We start from the raw sequence: 17,824 nt of genomic DNA on the forward strand, positions 1-17,824 counted from the left end.
TTCTTTTTAACCCCATGCTTAGCAAAAGGCATACAAAATACTGGAATATTCCTTTAAATGGTTAGGATTGCTTATATCTCTGATGCCAGCAGCTAATGGCAGATAGTAGCCAGCACCCACCATGTATGTTGCAGACCCAGTCTCAGTTATTTTAACACACTTGCGCTATTTCTGTAAAAAAAAATGCAGCTTTCACAGACAACAAAGCAGAGGCACATGTGAACACCACTCTATTGAAATGAATGGGCATGAGGCTGTTCCTAGTGTTCTTCGGTGTTCTTCAGTTCTCTGGATAAGATGTTCAAGCATTTATATCCAGTTAATATAGTAATACCCCTTTAAGCCTATATCCTATTTTCCACCCTGATCCCATAAGGTCTTAGCCTTTCTCTCAAGCCTGAGACCTATCATACGCTAATTCCTAAAAGCAAACTTTATCTCTTAATATCCTTTGAAAGCCTCGCTTGACTACTCCTGAAATACGATCAGCGATCTAATATATAATACTCTGTCCCTGTGTCTCCGTCTATTTCCGAGGACACTTTCCTAGGCATAGCGCCCCCATTTGTGTCTGATCATTTACAGATTATATCGGCATGGTATTGGGCATGCTATAGAGCACAATATAAACAAGACACACAATTATATACTTGTCAGTAAACCACATAGACATTTGTTATGTAATAGAGACAGGCAGCTAGCTTCATATGGCCTCCTTCCTATTCCCTCAAGGATTTCTCCAATTTATGCTTCAGAAGGAAGACAAGGTTTCTGCCTGTTCTGCCACTTGACTTCTTCCCGAACATATTCCATCTCTGTGTTCTGCTCTGATTAGAATTCTCACTCGTTCTCTCTACCTTCCTCAAGGCGGCTGGATTTTCAGTTTTTCATAAACACGCGCTAATGACAAACATCTTAATACAAACTTTGCTGACCCCATTTCACCCCCAGACCACCGTTCAACCGTGTCATGTCCCTATAGATTAAAATGACTTCAACAGTGCATATCATCTGGGACTGTTACTAAACCTACAGCCAAATGTTCAAAAGTGGGGGTCGCCAACCTGTGCTGCTTCAAAGTGACGACCTCCGGCATGCTCTGACTTCTACAAGCTGGAAGAAAGTGTCCGGGTTCGGCAACTTTTCCTGGATACAAAACTAGATACAGCCTATGGCCTATGGTTGTATTCAGGTTTTCCAGGATCATAGGATGGCATCCAACTTCTCCAGACAGGGGGAGTTTAATGCCAAGCGTTCCTGTTTCAGGGATGTTGCCAAAGCCGGACACTTTCATGAAGTTTGCTCGAAACTATTACAAAATCTTTGTTCTAAAGTAGGGGCTTCATGATCTATAGGTGGAAACACAATGAATCCTCAGGATAGGCCTGCAATGTTGGATCAGCTGTTTGGGTGAATTATGGCTCTGGCACCTACACAATGAACAGGGCTGGAAGCCTTGCGCTATTTATTGTGAGATGAGACACAGCTCCCACTCACTTCAATAGTAAGCTAAGCTGCCTACCTAGGCCACCACTACACAATGGCACATGGTCCTATTCATTGTGCATGTGCCACAGGGGCCAGTTTACCAGAACAACAGATAAACCGTCATATATTGATAGCCATTAGGGTCCGTTCACAATACGGAATTAGCGCAGAATTTCAAGCGGACTCCGCTTGAAGTTCCGCCTGTCCCATTGATTCAATAGGATGTCTCACGGGCGCTCAGCCATCTGCCCACAGAATTGACATGTCAATTCTTTGGGTGAATGGTGGAATGTGCGGCAGCCATCCTATTGAATCAATGGGACAGGTAGAACTTCAAGAGGAGTCCACAAAATTCTGCACTAATTCCATAGTGTGAACGGACCCTTAATGTATACCTCTTTAGAGGGGTAATCCATCTTCAGATAGAAAAAATGTGCATTGCTTATCTGTATTCCTCAGTTGTAAAATCAGCAAAAATCAGCAAAGACCCATTGTTTTGTGGGTCTGTAATCCTCTCCCCTGCCATGTCCTCTTACCATTTCCTGGATGAGCAGTTGCTCAGAACTACTATTCCCAGAATGCATTGCTTTTCCTCAGCTCTCCATCACAGCCCTCCCACCATGCCTTTCCCCCTTCTACATCACTCCTTCAAGTACACAACACTGCAGTCAGTAAATCTGCAGCACCTGCTGTATACATTCCCCAGCAGCTCCTCTAGCCAAGGCATCATTCATCACACAGTAGCATGCTGTAATCACACTGTCAGGTAGGGGGTCTGGGAAGACAACACACAAGTGCAGTCCTAACACTGGCCCTACCTACTTGCCACAACAATACTAAAGGTTACTGTGAACAACTGGGCGACGTTACCTATGCTGTAATTAGTGTAACACAAAACAAGAACAAGACAAACTCACAAAATAACAGAGTGGTCAGAAGTCTGGGTTGGCAACAATCGGGCAGCGAGGTACAGAATCAAAATCGAAGAAGCAAGGTCGGGGTCACAAAATTCAAAGGGCACAATAACTATAACACACGGTCAGGGAAATGCTAGGTCAAGGCACAAGGCGCTATCAACGGCAAGGGAATAACACCAGGGGCTGGAACTTATAGTAACCCGGACCTAGGTACTGACAGCTAACTGGTCATGTCAGCTGTCAGTCATAATCATGAAAATTCATTACACCTAATGCCGATCGGCCAGGGGTGGTGAAGCCGTTGGCGCGTCCATAGCAATCAGTCCCGCAATCAGTAGAAACGCCCCCCGCAACCAGACCCGCTTGTTACCAGGGATGCCGTCGGCCGGGCGTGCGGCTTGTTTCATGACAAACACCTCATTATTTCCTAAATATAATATGTGTATATGACAGAGAAATGGTTATGTAGGCTATATAGGGCTGCTCAGGGGTAGTGACATCACTCAGGGGTCGTAACATCACAAAGGGGTGGGGCTAGAGCTTAGAGACAATATTCAGCCTCCTAAATCAGCAAAGGATGCTGTGTCGTCTCAGGACCTACACAGTAATCCACATCCAGCAATGGGCACAGTCTCTGGAACTACATTAATAAGAAGTCAATTAGTTTCCTGGGTTCTCCGCATTTGCTTTTTCTCTGTAAACAGAATATATTTCATCTGTCTACAACCCCCCAAAGCTGACAAATTGACTAATGCAAATTTAGGTTTAATGGTTCCCCATGCAGAATAGGAGACGGTCTGCCTCAAATACAATACAAAAACAGCCCCGGGCCGGGAGACCTTGCGGCTCGCACACCATATGGTTTTTCTTGATGTTTTCTTATTTTTCCCTATTAATCGCTGACAACACCCAAAGCCTCCTGTACTTAGAGCTCTGGGCTGCCTAATCTCCTGCGCTGTCTCGTCCTGCACATCCTCACTCTTGTCAGGAAGACGTCTATGATTACATTTTACTTCTGTCACATAGTCCTCCTAGGCTTCTGTACACACTGACAAGTCCCCCGATGCCTCGGAGCTCCAGCTGATCTGCTTACCTCACATTGCGCCTTTCATTCATCACATCCTTAATTCCTCTTCTCCACAGATAGGAAAATATCTCTGGAATTCATGTTTTTCTCGCCCAGGATAAAACTACATTTTTAATTGATGCCCATCATGTCGGGACTCGACGGCTGTAATCCCGTCCTAATTGTCCTCCGATTCTGCCAGCTGCCACTCCCAGACTATTTTCCCCTTCTGTGTTTGATTTCCAGCTTCCTCTTAAGTTTGTTGTCAAGATTACAAAGATAACCGAGTTTTTTGATCTTTGGATATATCATTAGTTGAATATTTAAAGGGCGTGTAGCACGCATCTTGCTGATTAAAATGAGACATTTGCCATTTGTGGAGTTAGTTTCTTACAAAGTTTTTGCATTGCAAAGATTAATGGTTTGACCAGCGTAGATTGGAGGTGATGGCGCCGACGCAGCCGTGTCTGTAGACAGTGCCTGTGGTAAAAAGCGGTACTGCAAGAGATAAAGTATATGTCAAATAGGATCTGACAGACACCCAGAAATGAGACAACACTTGTTTGATTAAGTAACGGCTCCTCATTAGTAAGCGTGGTTATCGTAATCATGAAAAATGAGCATGTTAGATATAGGAAATTATATAGCCCATTTAAAGGGGGTCTTCATATTCAAAATTTTGCCTTACTATTAAACTCAATACTACAACACATTTACATATAGTAAATAACATACCATAGGTATAAATACATAAACATAAACGAATACCAGCAAGAAGGCACACCAATGTAAACCATAGGACCAAGGGGGTAATGTTTCTTCTTGAGAAGGGCATCATAAAGACTCCACTGGGAATTGTAGTAAGAAGGATATGCAAAGCAGTTTACTGACTCCACCTTGCGCAGGTAGCGTTCCCTTCAAATGAGTGTTTGTGTCCAATAAGAAGCCTTAGGACATGATTGGGGATTTAAGACGAGCCAGAAAACTCTCCTAAGAAAACATTACCCCATTGTTCCCATGCCGATTAGCCTCTAATAAGCCTCTGTGCCCTGCTTTGTACTGACAAGGGGCAATAACTCTAAGTAGTTTACAGATGGGCAACCTCTCCCTATGGAGAGTTGTCTGGCTTACCATAAATCCCCAGTCATGTTCTAAGATTTCTTATCGGAGCCAAACACTGAAGTGAAAGCTACTTCTGAACGATGGCTGTGGCCGACCTCAGCCCAACAAAAATATAGCACTCTTTCATGTCTCTTTATTATTAAGATACATGGGGCTATTTGGTTAGGGGGAGGAGGTTGAATTCCTTGGAGTCTATATAGACTGAATTTAGTCTACAAGGTCTTAAAGTGGCAGTCTTCGGGCCAGTGAACCTGCTGATATTACCTCATGATTTCAGGGCTGTCTTTTATATTTTTTTAATACATTTTGTACATTTTTTAAAGACACTTTGTAATACATCTGTTTGTGTCTTCAGAACAGCTTGTATGTCCCCATTACCTGCTAGTTTGGAAGCATCTTAAATGAGGGAAGGAGGGAGGGAGAAGGAATGGTGCTGGAGTTTTAACCAATGTGACTGTCTAAGGCAATTTACATGAAAAGAATGAATGGTAGAGGTTCTCAAGATGCCAATGGACATCCAAACAAAGCAGAGAGTGTTCCCCCGAATCACTATCCACATGTCACCAAGATTAGTTAATAAATAGTCAGGGTGGAAGGTAAGAGATGCAGGATAGGCCCCTAATATATATAAAAAGTGGTTGGTCTTTAAAGGTTTTATAAATATCACCCTCCATCTCAACTTCAGCACCTTATCTCTCCCTCTATTCACTTGCACTGTAGGATTGATTTTACTTTGTAAAAGCCTGTTCATTTCTGCGTGACCTCAAGTAAGACCTAGCGGAGATAATGGTGTCTAGTATTACCTAATAGTCCTTAATGATGATTACCTGATGGCATTTTCATCTACTTTATGAGGAATGATAAGACATAGAAGAAGACGAGATAAGAAAAACGTCCCTTAATGCATCTCAATGTAGTTTGTAATGTTTAGGATGTGATCCGTATTGCACTTCAGTTACTTTAAGTAATTTAAAGTCCCTAGAGTAGCATGTAACTAGTTTAGAACAGTCACAATACTGGGATAAGACTGGGATAAAACATACAATGCTTTTCGTGTTCTTTTAGCTTGGGATGCATTACATTGAGTAGTTTTATAGATAACCTTGTATTAGCATATGTAAAGTGGTAACGTACTATGGATTGTCAGCTTTAGACAATGCGTTTCAGTTAGTAGGGTCAGAAAGCAATGTCATTTTAGAGTGTAAAACGCTCAGCAATCAACAATTGATTTTCCTGCAATGCTCCTGCCGGACAAATATGGTATTAAAAAAAACATAGTAAACTTCTAGTTGGAAAAAAGAATCTACCATTACAAGTAAGTTATTTATACTTAAAGAGTCACTGTCATTAAAATTTTTGCAGAAATCAATAGTCCAGGCGATTTTAAGAAACTTTGTAATTGGGTTTATTAGGCAAATATGCCATTATCTGCATTCAAAAAGATTTTTCCCAGGCCCCCCCCCCCCTCCTCTCCTTTCTGTCATCCACTGCTCAGAATCAGGAAATCTCAATCAGACGGATCCTGTCTGAGCTATGGAGAGGGGAGGGGGGAGGAGAGACAGAGGAGAAATGTGGGCAGCAGAGAACAGAGAACAAATGATTACACAAGGAACAGCTATTCAGAGTGCTATTCAGAGGTCAGATAGGTCAGTGGTGACATCAGAGGAGAGAGCCCGGAGCTTTAAATTAACTCTTTGTTGTCCTGTTTTGGTGTCTCATTTCCCTCTCTCCATAGGAGAACAATGAAGACAAGGGGAGAGCTTCAAACTGCTTTTTCGGCTAATAAACCCAATTATAAAGCTTCTTAAAATCGCCTGTTTCTGCCAAAAAAAAATTTAATGACACTTTTTAGTGACACTTTAACTATAACCATCCTTTAATCCATAATATTTTCTATCCCGATTATAGAGGCATTAGAGGGGGCAACCACATATGGGTGCCTGTTTATAAAAGCCCCCATATGCATTAGAAAACATTCAGACCATCCTGAAGATTTCAGCTAGGCTGTCTAATGTATTTGGGTGCCTCCTGGGAAGTGAAGGATCGGGCAGGTTAAAGTTCAACACTCTATTTTTGTATGTCAACAGAATATGGTGGTCTCCAGCTCTACAAAATTGAAAATTTAAAAACTTTCTTCTAAAATGTTAAAATCCAATTCCAAATGAAACTCCGACACATTTTGAATTGTTACCCTTCTTATTCATGGCTTACTCATGCCACTGTTGTACTTCAAAATGCGTTGGAGTGTCATTTGTGTGTTTTATGGATTTTAAGGATGCTATAATAAAATTTTTAAGTTTTTAATTTTGTAGAGCTAACAAACTACCATATATATTTTTATGCTTTATAATGGGAATCAACCCAATTTGCATCCTCCACGCTCCAAAGCTACTACAGATTATCGATGAGCGAGCGCAACTGGAGCATGCTCGAGTCTGATCATTTGGCATTTGAATATCAGCGACTGAAGAAGTTGGATGCAGCCCAAATTAGTCCTGGAAAACATGGATACAGCCATAGGGCATAGGCTGTATCCATGTTTTCCCAGACTCCCTAGGGATGCATCAAACTTCTTTAGCCATTGGTATTCAATTACCGAACGATCGGACTCGACCAAGCTCCAATTGCGCTAATCTCTACTACAGATGTTTCCCAGTTTAATCTTCTGTGACTGGCGGTGAGGAGACCTTTTGTTTTAACCCCATCCTATAGTTTTGCCTACAAATAAACCATGACCAGAGAAATCTAGATATGACTTTCTCTCTTGTACCCAATAAAAACACTGCTGACCTGAGCGTGACAAACCGTTGGCTAAATGAACAATTACATAGTGTGACGCACATGGACAGAGAAAGTATGGGAAATTTAAGAAGCTATAAATGTGGCGCAACATACTCTAGTGAACTTTCACTTTAGACCCCTTAAGTGTTGACGTCTTGGCTGCTCCCCCAAAACTGGTCTTTCCATTGACACTTTGCTTTGATTTGTAACAATTACATATGACCACAGCCAAAGGACAAGAAAGAGAAGCCAAAATACATTTCCTTTGAAAACAGATCCCCTTAAAATCTCATCTATTGGGGGCTGTCAGAGCCTAAGTCATATATCCAATAAGGAGGAAACATTAGACAGAAAACATGTGTAACACGACAAACACTGAGCATCGCACCAAACAATGCAACAGATGTTCACATGAAACCTCCACCGCTTTTCTTTTGGGTAAAGGCCGCAGCTGACGTGTAAAAGAGAAGAAATCTGATAAAAGTCCCGAGACCGCGTCCTATCTTCTCCTGATCAGCAGACACATCTAATCTCTTCCCTGGCTGACAAAAGGTTACTATGCATCTTTCAGCTGATCCAATTTCTTAGATAGATTTCCTGCTTTATGTGAGTGGTTTCAATAAAAACTTCAGTGAGATGGGATGAGCCGGGGCGAGCGGCCTTCACATTAAAGAGATTGGTAACAAGAGGCATTTACTGAGATGAGTTTATAGGTGTAAAGGGGGGTTCCGCTAGTGCAGGAGTTCAGCTGCTACGTGTCGGGGGATAGCTTAAGAGGTAGCCAGCGGGTCAGATGTCTACCTTTTATGCCAATTGGAAACAAGAAGTTTTAGGAAAATAAAAAAGAAGCGCTAAAAGGCACATTCCCGGCAAAAACTGATTCACTGAATCAAGACCTGAGGGGGTGGAGCAGCTCAGTACAGCTCTTTGGTGTCTGTACAGAAAGATAGATAAGAAATGTAGTGCTACATGACAATTTAATCAGTACACAACAGTAGGACTCTTATTACAGGACATGGGCACTGGGGTTCAAATCTTGAACCTGGCACCCTTCCCCACTAGTCCCCCTAGTGTTGCCTTCACATAACACAGTGCATAGATGGAGTAACCCGCTGGGGAGGTAGATGTTAGCGGTACCCGGGCTGCCACTGTCAGATGTTATGGTCACGATATTGGCACGAGGGTGCAGGGCTAGACCACGGGAACTTGAGCAAGCGGGACCCCAGGACAATTCTTCATTGCCCTTAGTCAAAGCACCAATAACTAGACCAATGCCAGGGTTAAAAAAAACTGGAGTTGTGCGTTTATTAACACGTGGTTAACAACAGTCTTTGGATGCAACCAGTGATAAACAGACTTGGACACAACTGAGGAGATGGGTGATGTTGCAATAGGCCGTAGTGTGATAGCGTTACTTTGGGTGAGAGAAGTCTTAACTGAGGATGAGGGTAGTAGTTCCTGGGTGAAATGATATTGAAGAGAATACTTGCTGTTGAGGATGAGAAGAAGATAGCGACTGGAGAACGGCACCCAGATCTTGAATAGAAGGGAGAATCTTGAGAATGAGACTGGTCAGGACTGGACCGGAATCTGTCTCTGAGATAGTGGAGAGGACCACACTAGGTTGCGGCCTTTCTTGAGGAGCAGCAGAGAACACGTCCTTCCCTCTTGAAGGTAGAGGGAGAACAACCAACTAGAAGGGGATTGACTAACTGACCCCAGCCAAAAGTTCGACGGCTATTGGGGTTACTATGGTAGCCTGGGAAAAGTAACGTGACACTAGGCCGTTTGCATCACCACACCATGTAACAAGCACAGAAAAATATGTAAATTAACATACATAGGAGAATATGAGGAATACAAAGGATGATACCAAACTTGAACACTGGGGGGCGCAATATAAGCTGAGCTTTTTGCAGTGGCCATTAACCCTTTCCAGTACTTATAGGCAATAGTATACATATATATATAGAACTTTTCCTGTACTGGGACACTGCATAGATGTCAATCGCAACACATAAATACATTAGCGACACAACAGGGAGATGGTAGGAAAATATAATGCCAGAAATAGTGGTACAATATAGCATTGAAAGAGTTTTCTAAATCCAAGATCAGTCAGGAAATATATTAATAGAGGTCTAGTGAAGTTTATTCTACTTGTTATAAACCCTTATTTCTCCTAGTCTGAAAAGTACTTTGAAGGGGTTATCTAGGACTATAGCACTAATGGAATATTTTTATGGCCATACACCTTAGGGCCCTATTCCACGGGAAGATTATCGTTAAGATTATCGTCAAATCATTCGAATCTAAATGATAATCGTTTGTTTGAATAGCAGTTAACGATTAACGACCGAACGAGAAATAGTTGATCGTTTAATAAGATCTGGACCTATTTTTATCGTTGCTCATTCGCAAATCGTTCGCATTGAATAAGACGTCGATCGGTCGTTCGCAGTAGTGACGAACGCAAATAGTGACGACAAGACGACTGCAAGAACGATCATAAGTAATGATTATCGTTGCATGGGTAAATGGGTGAAAGATTTCAGGTCTTTCGCAATAGCGGTCGTTTGGATCGTTTATCGTTAACGATTATGCGAACGATAATCGTCCCGTGGAATAGGGCCCTAAGTCTTATGTTGAGCGAACCCACCACTCACAGCAGATTTGGGCAGCAGTTAATGATGTATGGGGGCCCTCGATCTACCACCAACGGATGATCGTGATAATAGGGGTCACCCATGATGGAAAATCACGGCCAACTCCTTTGTTGAGAAAGAAAACTCTAGCTACAGCTTACCCCTCCCCACAGAGAACACAGGATAGATTATTTGGCTGTCAGTTATTGAAGTTGTATGAGGATTTTTAGAATAAGCCATCAAGATCAGATTGGTGGTGGTCCAACTTTCTGGTTGAATGGGAGATGCTTTAAAACAAGGTCCTGAAGTGCATGGTAGGTGAAGAAGAGGCCACAGCTTTTGTACTGTGGGCCCTTTAATCAGCTCATCAGCGGAGGTTAGTTGAACCCCCACAATTTCATATTAAAGACCTATCCTGAGGATAAGCCATTAATATCTAAGTCAGTGAAAACCACCATCTGTGGACCTCCCCCCCATCCCCAAAAGACTCTAACCCAATCTAACCATCACTCACCACCGGCACTTACCCCTCAGCTCTCCAAAGTAAAGGAACAAGAGGGTGAACAATTTGTCTGACCAATACGGACTAACAACCCCGCACTTTTTTTGGTTCTATATACCCCCACCCTCTTTCCTATGTCCATCCACTAAATGACGCTACCATAGGGACCTCCTATATCCTCTGTCTTGAGGGCCTCTTGACTATGCCCTTGGCCCGAGCTTTGGCCCTCCTCTATAACAATGTTATAACATGGCCCTCCTGCACAACAATGTTGTAACATGTATAACATTGACATCCCTGCACTTTTCCAGTGGGCAGTCCCACTCAATGATGACATGTGTCAATCACTGATTCGGACACTTAAGAGTAGAAATTTATATTAAAAGTCAAACTGAATCTTTTTCAACAAAACTGTCAGGATTGTGCAGTAACCTGGTGTGAACTGGGCCTGTTTTTACTTCTATGTGCCACACCCGCTTGCTTCTCAGCTATCTGGCAATGGGGGAGTTAAACTGATTTACTGGGAGACTTGATTTTTCCAGCTGAGTAGGTCTTTAGACTGACTGGTTTCTCTGCCTATCTGGAACCTGAAATATCTGAGCGCCGGTCCAATGGGGATTCGGACAGGGCTCTGGTTCAGCAGAATCCCAGGGCTGGCTATTAGATTAACACCCTGATCCCAGCTTCCCTCTGTCTATTCCTGTGCTCCCCGTCCTAACTCCCTCTGCTTGCTTGACTTTTTGACTATTCGATTGTAACCTGATTTTGTACTTCGCTGTCCGTTTGGTTCTAACCTTGCTTGTTTGACTATCCGCTATTCTGTTTGTTTGTCTGTCTTGTTCTGTGTGCACATATCTAGTACTGGGAACGTCTTCGTGGTTGTCCACAGCCGCCTAGGGCCGTTTGAAGCAAGTAGGTAGGGACAGTTGGTGGGTTCAGCATCAGGGCTTACTGTCGTGTCTTGTCCCTACCTCCCCTGTCCTGACAAAAACTATATATCATTCCATTTAGTTCCTCCCGGTTATTCCTGCAGATCAGGCTGCATGTCTAACAAGACAGGTTCTCTTTAAGAAAGCCTAAGTAAATGGGTGGTTAATAGGGGAATACAACAGACTGATTTTCATTGTTCCTATCTACCTGAATAAATCCCATCGCCTTCATCCTAATTATTACTTTACACAAGTTCTAACCATCGGCGCACCAAGCCTAATAAACTCTGCAAAGTAAATCTGTCTGCAAATGTGTTCTGAATCTTAGAAAAGGCTGGAGTGATCCAACTTAATACTCGGCACCACACCAGGGAGAGAAATTCCCTTCAGTTAATTTAGTGATAAAGTTCCTTTCTATAAAGTATGTTCCACATCGGGCCTGGGCCGCTTTCTCACAATTCCTGTATCTTAATTGAAAACACGGAGACGGAATTAATTATTCTCCTATCTGGCCCTCTTATCAGATTATTATTTCATATACAGGATGGCTTCTGACAGGTGTACATTTGGGGAATGCTGGAAAATGAGGTTATATGCAGGTGAAACACAATAGGAATATGTCCTTTCTGCCAAAACCCTGTAAATTAATTCAAGCTGAACTATAACCAATGTTATCCTCTCTGGTCCAGGGACTGATTTCCACCCACGGAGGTGAATATTTAGTGCTGACGGGGAGAGAGAAAGCTGCTGGGCTTTTGTTAATCGTAATTGACTGCAGTAGAGTATGTTAGTAACCCTTGAAATGCCTAAAAGTTACTAGGACAAGGCCAAAGATGTATAGATGCAACCTACTTTGGAACCACCGGAGATTTTGTCAGGCAGCGGCAAAACATTTATCTGCTGCCGAGTAATTCATGCCTTATCCTTACAGAATTCCCCTTTTACCCTTTTACCAAGTACAGATTGGGAGGATTTATGAGAAAGAACAGTGAGGGCCCATGGCTTGGTGACGTGGAGACTGTGACCTAGCTCCTCAAGAACTCTCATGAATATGCACAGTTGGACCTCTTTTATTACAAGAGTATTTGCTGACTGTAAATGTGACCCATATTACTTGTAGTAATGAAGACGTCCTATTCCTTATATGAAACACCTTGTTTGGTGGAAGCCTTACACATCGAGACATGGGTTGTGCCGTTGGAGGGGGTCTACTGATAATCGTCTTAATAGGAGACCTTGGATCACATTGACGTTTTATGAGCTTCTATTTCCATTTCCTATTGCTCTTTGATTTTTCGAAAGCATACTTTGATGTAGGATCTGGTCCGTAAAGAGGCTGTCTCGCTAAGACAACGTCTTTTCATGTGCCCTGGTAGGTTATATTAATGTAACTGAGGGGGGTCTTCTAAAAAAGATTCCGAATCAGACCCTCTGCCATGGTCATTGTCCAACTGGGGTGCTGAGGGCCACAGGAAGAATTTATTCTGGGGCCACCTCACAGTTACTGTACATGAACATATTACCTTGCATCCTTGTGGGCTAGTCCCAGTCTGGCCAGGGCAGCCAGAATTCATAAAACAATGTATAATCTATAATGGCGATAGGAGATATGTTGTTTATATTCATAATACAGCATTTCCCATGGAAATTTTATACCTCAACATGCCTCTAATTTCTTAAAGTGTACCTGTCAGGAAGCTGGCCACTGCGATCAGTGGTGAAATCCACTTAGTAGGAAGTTCTGGTATCTATGGAGATGGAACACACTGAGATGGTAATACATACAACCCAGATTGGATACCCAAACTTCCGGCCGCTGTGATAAGTGGTGAAATCCTCTCCGCAGCCAGAAGTTCAGGCTTCCTGACAGGTACACAATTTAAGGGGTAGTGTCACGATGCAGCAATACATGGAGTGTCTATGGCATCCTAATATAGAACCGTAGGGGTTCCAAGTAACACTATACAGGCTTTGCAATGTGACTTTATATACACATGATAAATAAAAAACTAATAGGAATAGGTTAATGGTCTATTCAACCAATCCGATCGGCCTGACCACACCTCCTGCACCTAATGCATAGCAATGTTAGATGTGACCGTAGGGTGTACTTTAATTCATATAGATCTGTACAATGGAACCCTGCCAAGGTAGACTGCCGCTAACACTGAAACTGGTTTTTGGTTACCTACATGGACTGGTCCAGCATTAAAATTCTTCATGTTCCATTATCTAGGGACACACCTGGGGAATGAGGTAAAATCCATGTTAATGTGCATTATACAGGGATGGACATTATAGATTGCGCCTACACTATCGAAGCTACATGAATAGAATTCCCTATATGTCCATATTATATTTATTGCGGTTGATTTCTGTAATTCCACGTATGCATCTAATTCATCCTAAATGATTCATCACCTTTTATATCCGGCCCTTCTGACAGGACGCCCGCCTGTACTATATACAGCTATCACAATATGAATCTCAAGCCTTTGCCACAAGCAAATTGGTTTTAGTCCAAACATCTTAATAAGATTCAATGTTAAGGAATGTGTGCTTCACCTAAAATGGAAGAATAACGCTGAATCACAAACCAGAATTATTGCCAACCCATGGCTTTCAGAGAGGAGTCTACAGAATATAATGCTCTAACAATTCTGCATTTAAGGATCACTTTATGATGTGGTAAAGGCAACCCAGGGTGACGATCAGCTGAACACCACGGATCACCAGATTCAGAAATCCCCTAGGGAAAAACTGCTGTCACCATGGGAAACTACAGGCAGCCATACTATACCTATAGAGGCCATCACAGGTGAAATGTAGTATTATAGCCATTAAAATGAATGTTCAACCATGGATGGGGCAGACATTTGATAGTACGTTATCTGAAAAACAGCTGTAGGTGTCCCCCTTCCCTGCAATCTATTGTCCACTACTTGTTGTTAGGGAAAGACTGTTTAGTAATGGCTAGATCGGGGCAAATTACAGGATGTAGAAGTAGGGTTTACCATATGCTCTGTGCAGGAAAGAGAAAGTTCTAGGGAAAGCATGGGAGAGCCTACGGGATGAGCTGGTCTGCTAAACTGATTCACATTGTTCCTCAAAGGTAAATCAAGGCTTGCTCATCGCTGGCCAACTATAAAGCTCAGGGCAGGTGTCCCTTGTGCAAATACCAGTGCATCTACTATGTAGTCTAACCTCTGCTTCTTCATCCTTTTAGGTAGTCAGCAGCAGCAACAGTTGCAGCTCAGTGCTAAGTGTTTTCCTAGCTGTTTCAGTTTTTCCTTTCTGCTCACAAAACACCTTGCCAACTTAGTGCACCAGTAACCCCTTCTCTCTCTACATGCCATCTAGTATTGTACTATGTAAATCACCCCCCCCCCAGCATTGTGCCAGCCTGTTCAGTCTAGTGTATTTTCTTCAGCACTGTCATGGCATAGCAATAAGGACTATTGGCCAGAACACTATGGGAAAGGAAGTCCTGTGTGTACTACTGGCATATAGCTTAGGGCCATGTTCCCACGTAGTAAGACACTGGCCGTTCCGTGACCCGGCCGAGTCACGGAACAGCCGGTGTCAGAGAAGATCATCCCGGTCAATACTGATGATCTTCACTTCACTGAATTCGGATGCGGGCGCATCAGTGTGCGCCTGCATCTAAATATCCCGCTGCACACAGTGGAGCTTTCGGCCAGAGCTGCACGCTCCATTGTGTGCACTGACAGTTTTTTTCCGGCCGCTGATCACTGAATATCGGCCGCAGAAAACTAACTTGGCAATTTCTTGTGGCGCCGCTAGAGATCCATAGAGGGCAGCAGTACATAAGCTGCGTAGTAATCACAGCCGTTGTTGCAAATCGGCAACAACGGCCGTGATTAATACGTAATTTACGTAATGTGAACATAGCCTAGATCTGGTCCCACTCCCTGAAATAGCTGTGGACTAAGGAGGAGACTCTTAGAAACCCAATAACGGCTGTGAGAGTAAGAAGATTATCTTGTCACCACTCTGAAGGGTTAATGTAACAAAAATTTGCAGGTTTATAAAAAAAAAAACACTTTTAAAATGACGAGTACCCTTTAAGTGATTGACTGCATGAATTAGTATGAGGATCATTTTACTGTATATTCCATATCTCGTGTTTATCAAAGCAGACTGGATTATGCCCCATATATCTGGGTGAGGCCCACATTTCTAACCTTCTAACCTTAGCCCCATCTATTGCTTTACCCCTATTCTTGGTAGTATATATATGACATTTTGGGCACAGTGTTACTTCGTTCAATTGTGTTACTTTACAGATAAAATAAAAAAAATTTTGGCGGCCCTGGATATGAGCCCATCACCAATTTCATCTTCGGACATGCCCAAGGGATAGGTCAATAGAAGCATTTTGACAATAAGTCCCATACATTGTGATGTCACATAAACAGTGAATCATAAGTATCAAGGCCTTCTACTTATGAAGGTCAAGACACGCATGACCAGGAGCCAATCTACTCACCCTCTGAGCTCACAATCACTATCCCAGCATTTCTATGTGTCACCGTCATATGCTGAAATGTCACAAAAATGACAGAGGGTTGGATCTCACACCACCGCCCTGGCTGTGAACTCAAGCCTGAAGCATGCCCGGCGGAGGAAACAATGGCTCCATTTTATTCTACAAGAGACAGATAAGGGGAGATGGTGACCCGTATATGCTATCACCATGTAGTGACCTGATGACTATCAGGGCTACGAGAACTATGTGGGAGCAGGAAACAAAAAAGTCCGCACGGCAGTGAGGGGGCAGAAAAGTACATTCATGTATAGGTTTCCATTCCACCCCTCCCTCTCTATACGCTGACATGAATCTGTGATAATTGTACTGGGCTTGTTTTAATTTTATTTTTATTTTTTTATTGAAGTAATTTGTACCGGATCATATAACATTTGTTAGAAAGTTAAACATTCTTCTTCTTCAACCTTGTCCATAATGTTCTTTTTTCGGAGATAGACCTCTGCAAAACTTCTCCAACGCTTCTTACTGCACAAAAAGGATCACTCCAAAGTATTTAGTACTGTTATATAGTGGTATGAATAGAGAATCATAATACAATATTATTTGGGAACTATATGACAGTATTATTTTGGTCTTTCTGGGAGTATTATTTGGATTCTGCAAATTTTATGGGATTCTAATTTGGATACTGTACACTGCGGTGATATGTCAGCTGTACATGGCGGTTTTATTTGGAAACTGTATATTATTTGCTCACTGAGTGATGGTATTATGTTGTCTGTATATGGCAGTATTAATTAGATACTGCATATTATTTGGGCACTATTATGTTGCCTGTATATGGCAGTACTATTTGGATACATAGGGCGCATGCCCTATGTAAATTTGGAAGGTTTTAAACCAACACACTATAATAATGGTTTGCTTATTAAATCTGTCAGTTGTGGCGGGTTTTAAAGTACACACCAATTAAACACCCACGACACGCCCACTTGGCAGGTTTTTGGACAAAACTTACGGGTTTGTCGAGTTGTGTCGCAAACCTTTACCAAATATGTTGGAGCACTAAACCAACAGGGAAAATGGACAAAAATATGACATTCTATCAACTATATGGTAGTATTATTTGGATACTGTATGTTATGTGGGCACTATATGGTGTTATTATATCAGCTGTATTTGGCGGTATTGTTATAGCACAATATAATGGTGATATATCAACTATATATGGTAGTATTATTTGGATACTGTATATTATGTGAGCACTATATGGTGTTATTATATCAGCTGTATTTGGCGGTATTATTATAGCACAAGATAATGGTGATATATCAACTATATATGGTAGTATTTGGATACTGTATATTATGTGAGGACTATAAAGTGTTATTATATCAGCTGTATTTGGCAATATTATTTGAACACTATATGATGGTAATATGTCAACTACGCATGGTAGTATTATTTGTATACCGCATATTTCATGGATCCTCTATGGTGCTATAATGTCAGCTTTATATGGCAGTATTATTTAGATACTGCATATTGTTTGGGTACTATATGGTGCTATTTTGTCAGATGTATATAACAGTATTATGGGGTCTAGAATTACAAGAACTAAATATGGCAAATGTAAGACCTACCTTGTTGTCAAAGACATTAATTTCTATAAAACCAATGTCCCTTTATATTGCCAGAAGTCCAGAACCAGAAATACAAATGCTGATTTTTTCTACAACCAACTTAATTTCCCCAATATAAGTGAAACAAGGCAGAAGCTTGGGAGGAATGTCACCTCACCACTGAATTGTGACCCAGCCATGGGAGACACTACATGTCTCATGTTCATATTCATTCTTTATGC

The sequence above is a fragment of the Dendropsophus ebraccatus genome, chromosome 14, assembly GCF_027789765.1.
Source record: "Dendropsophus ebraccatus isolate aDenEbr1 chromosome 14, aDenEbr1.pat, whole genome shotgun sequence".
NCBI lineage: Eukaryota > Metazoa > Chordata > Amphibia > Anura > Hylidae > Dendropsophus > Dendropsophus ebraccatus.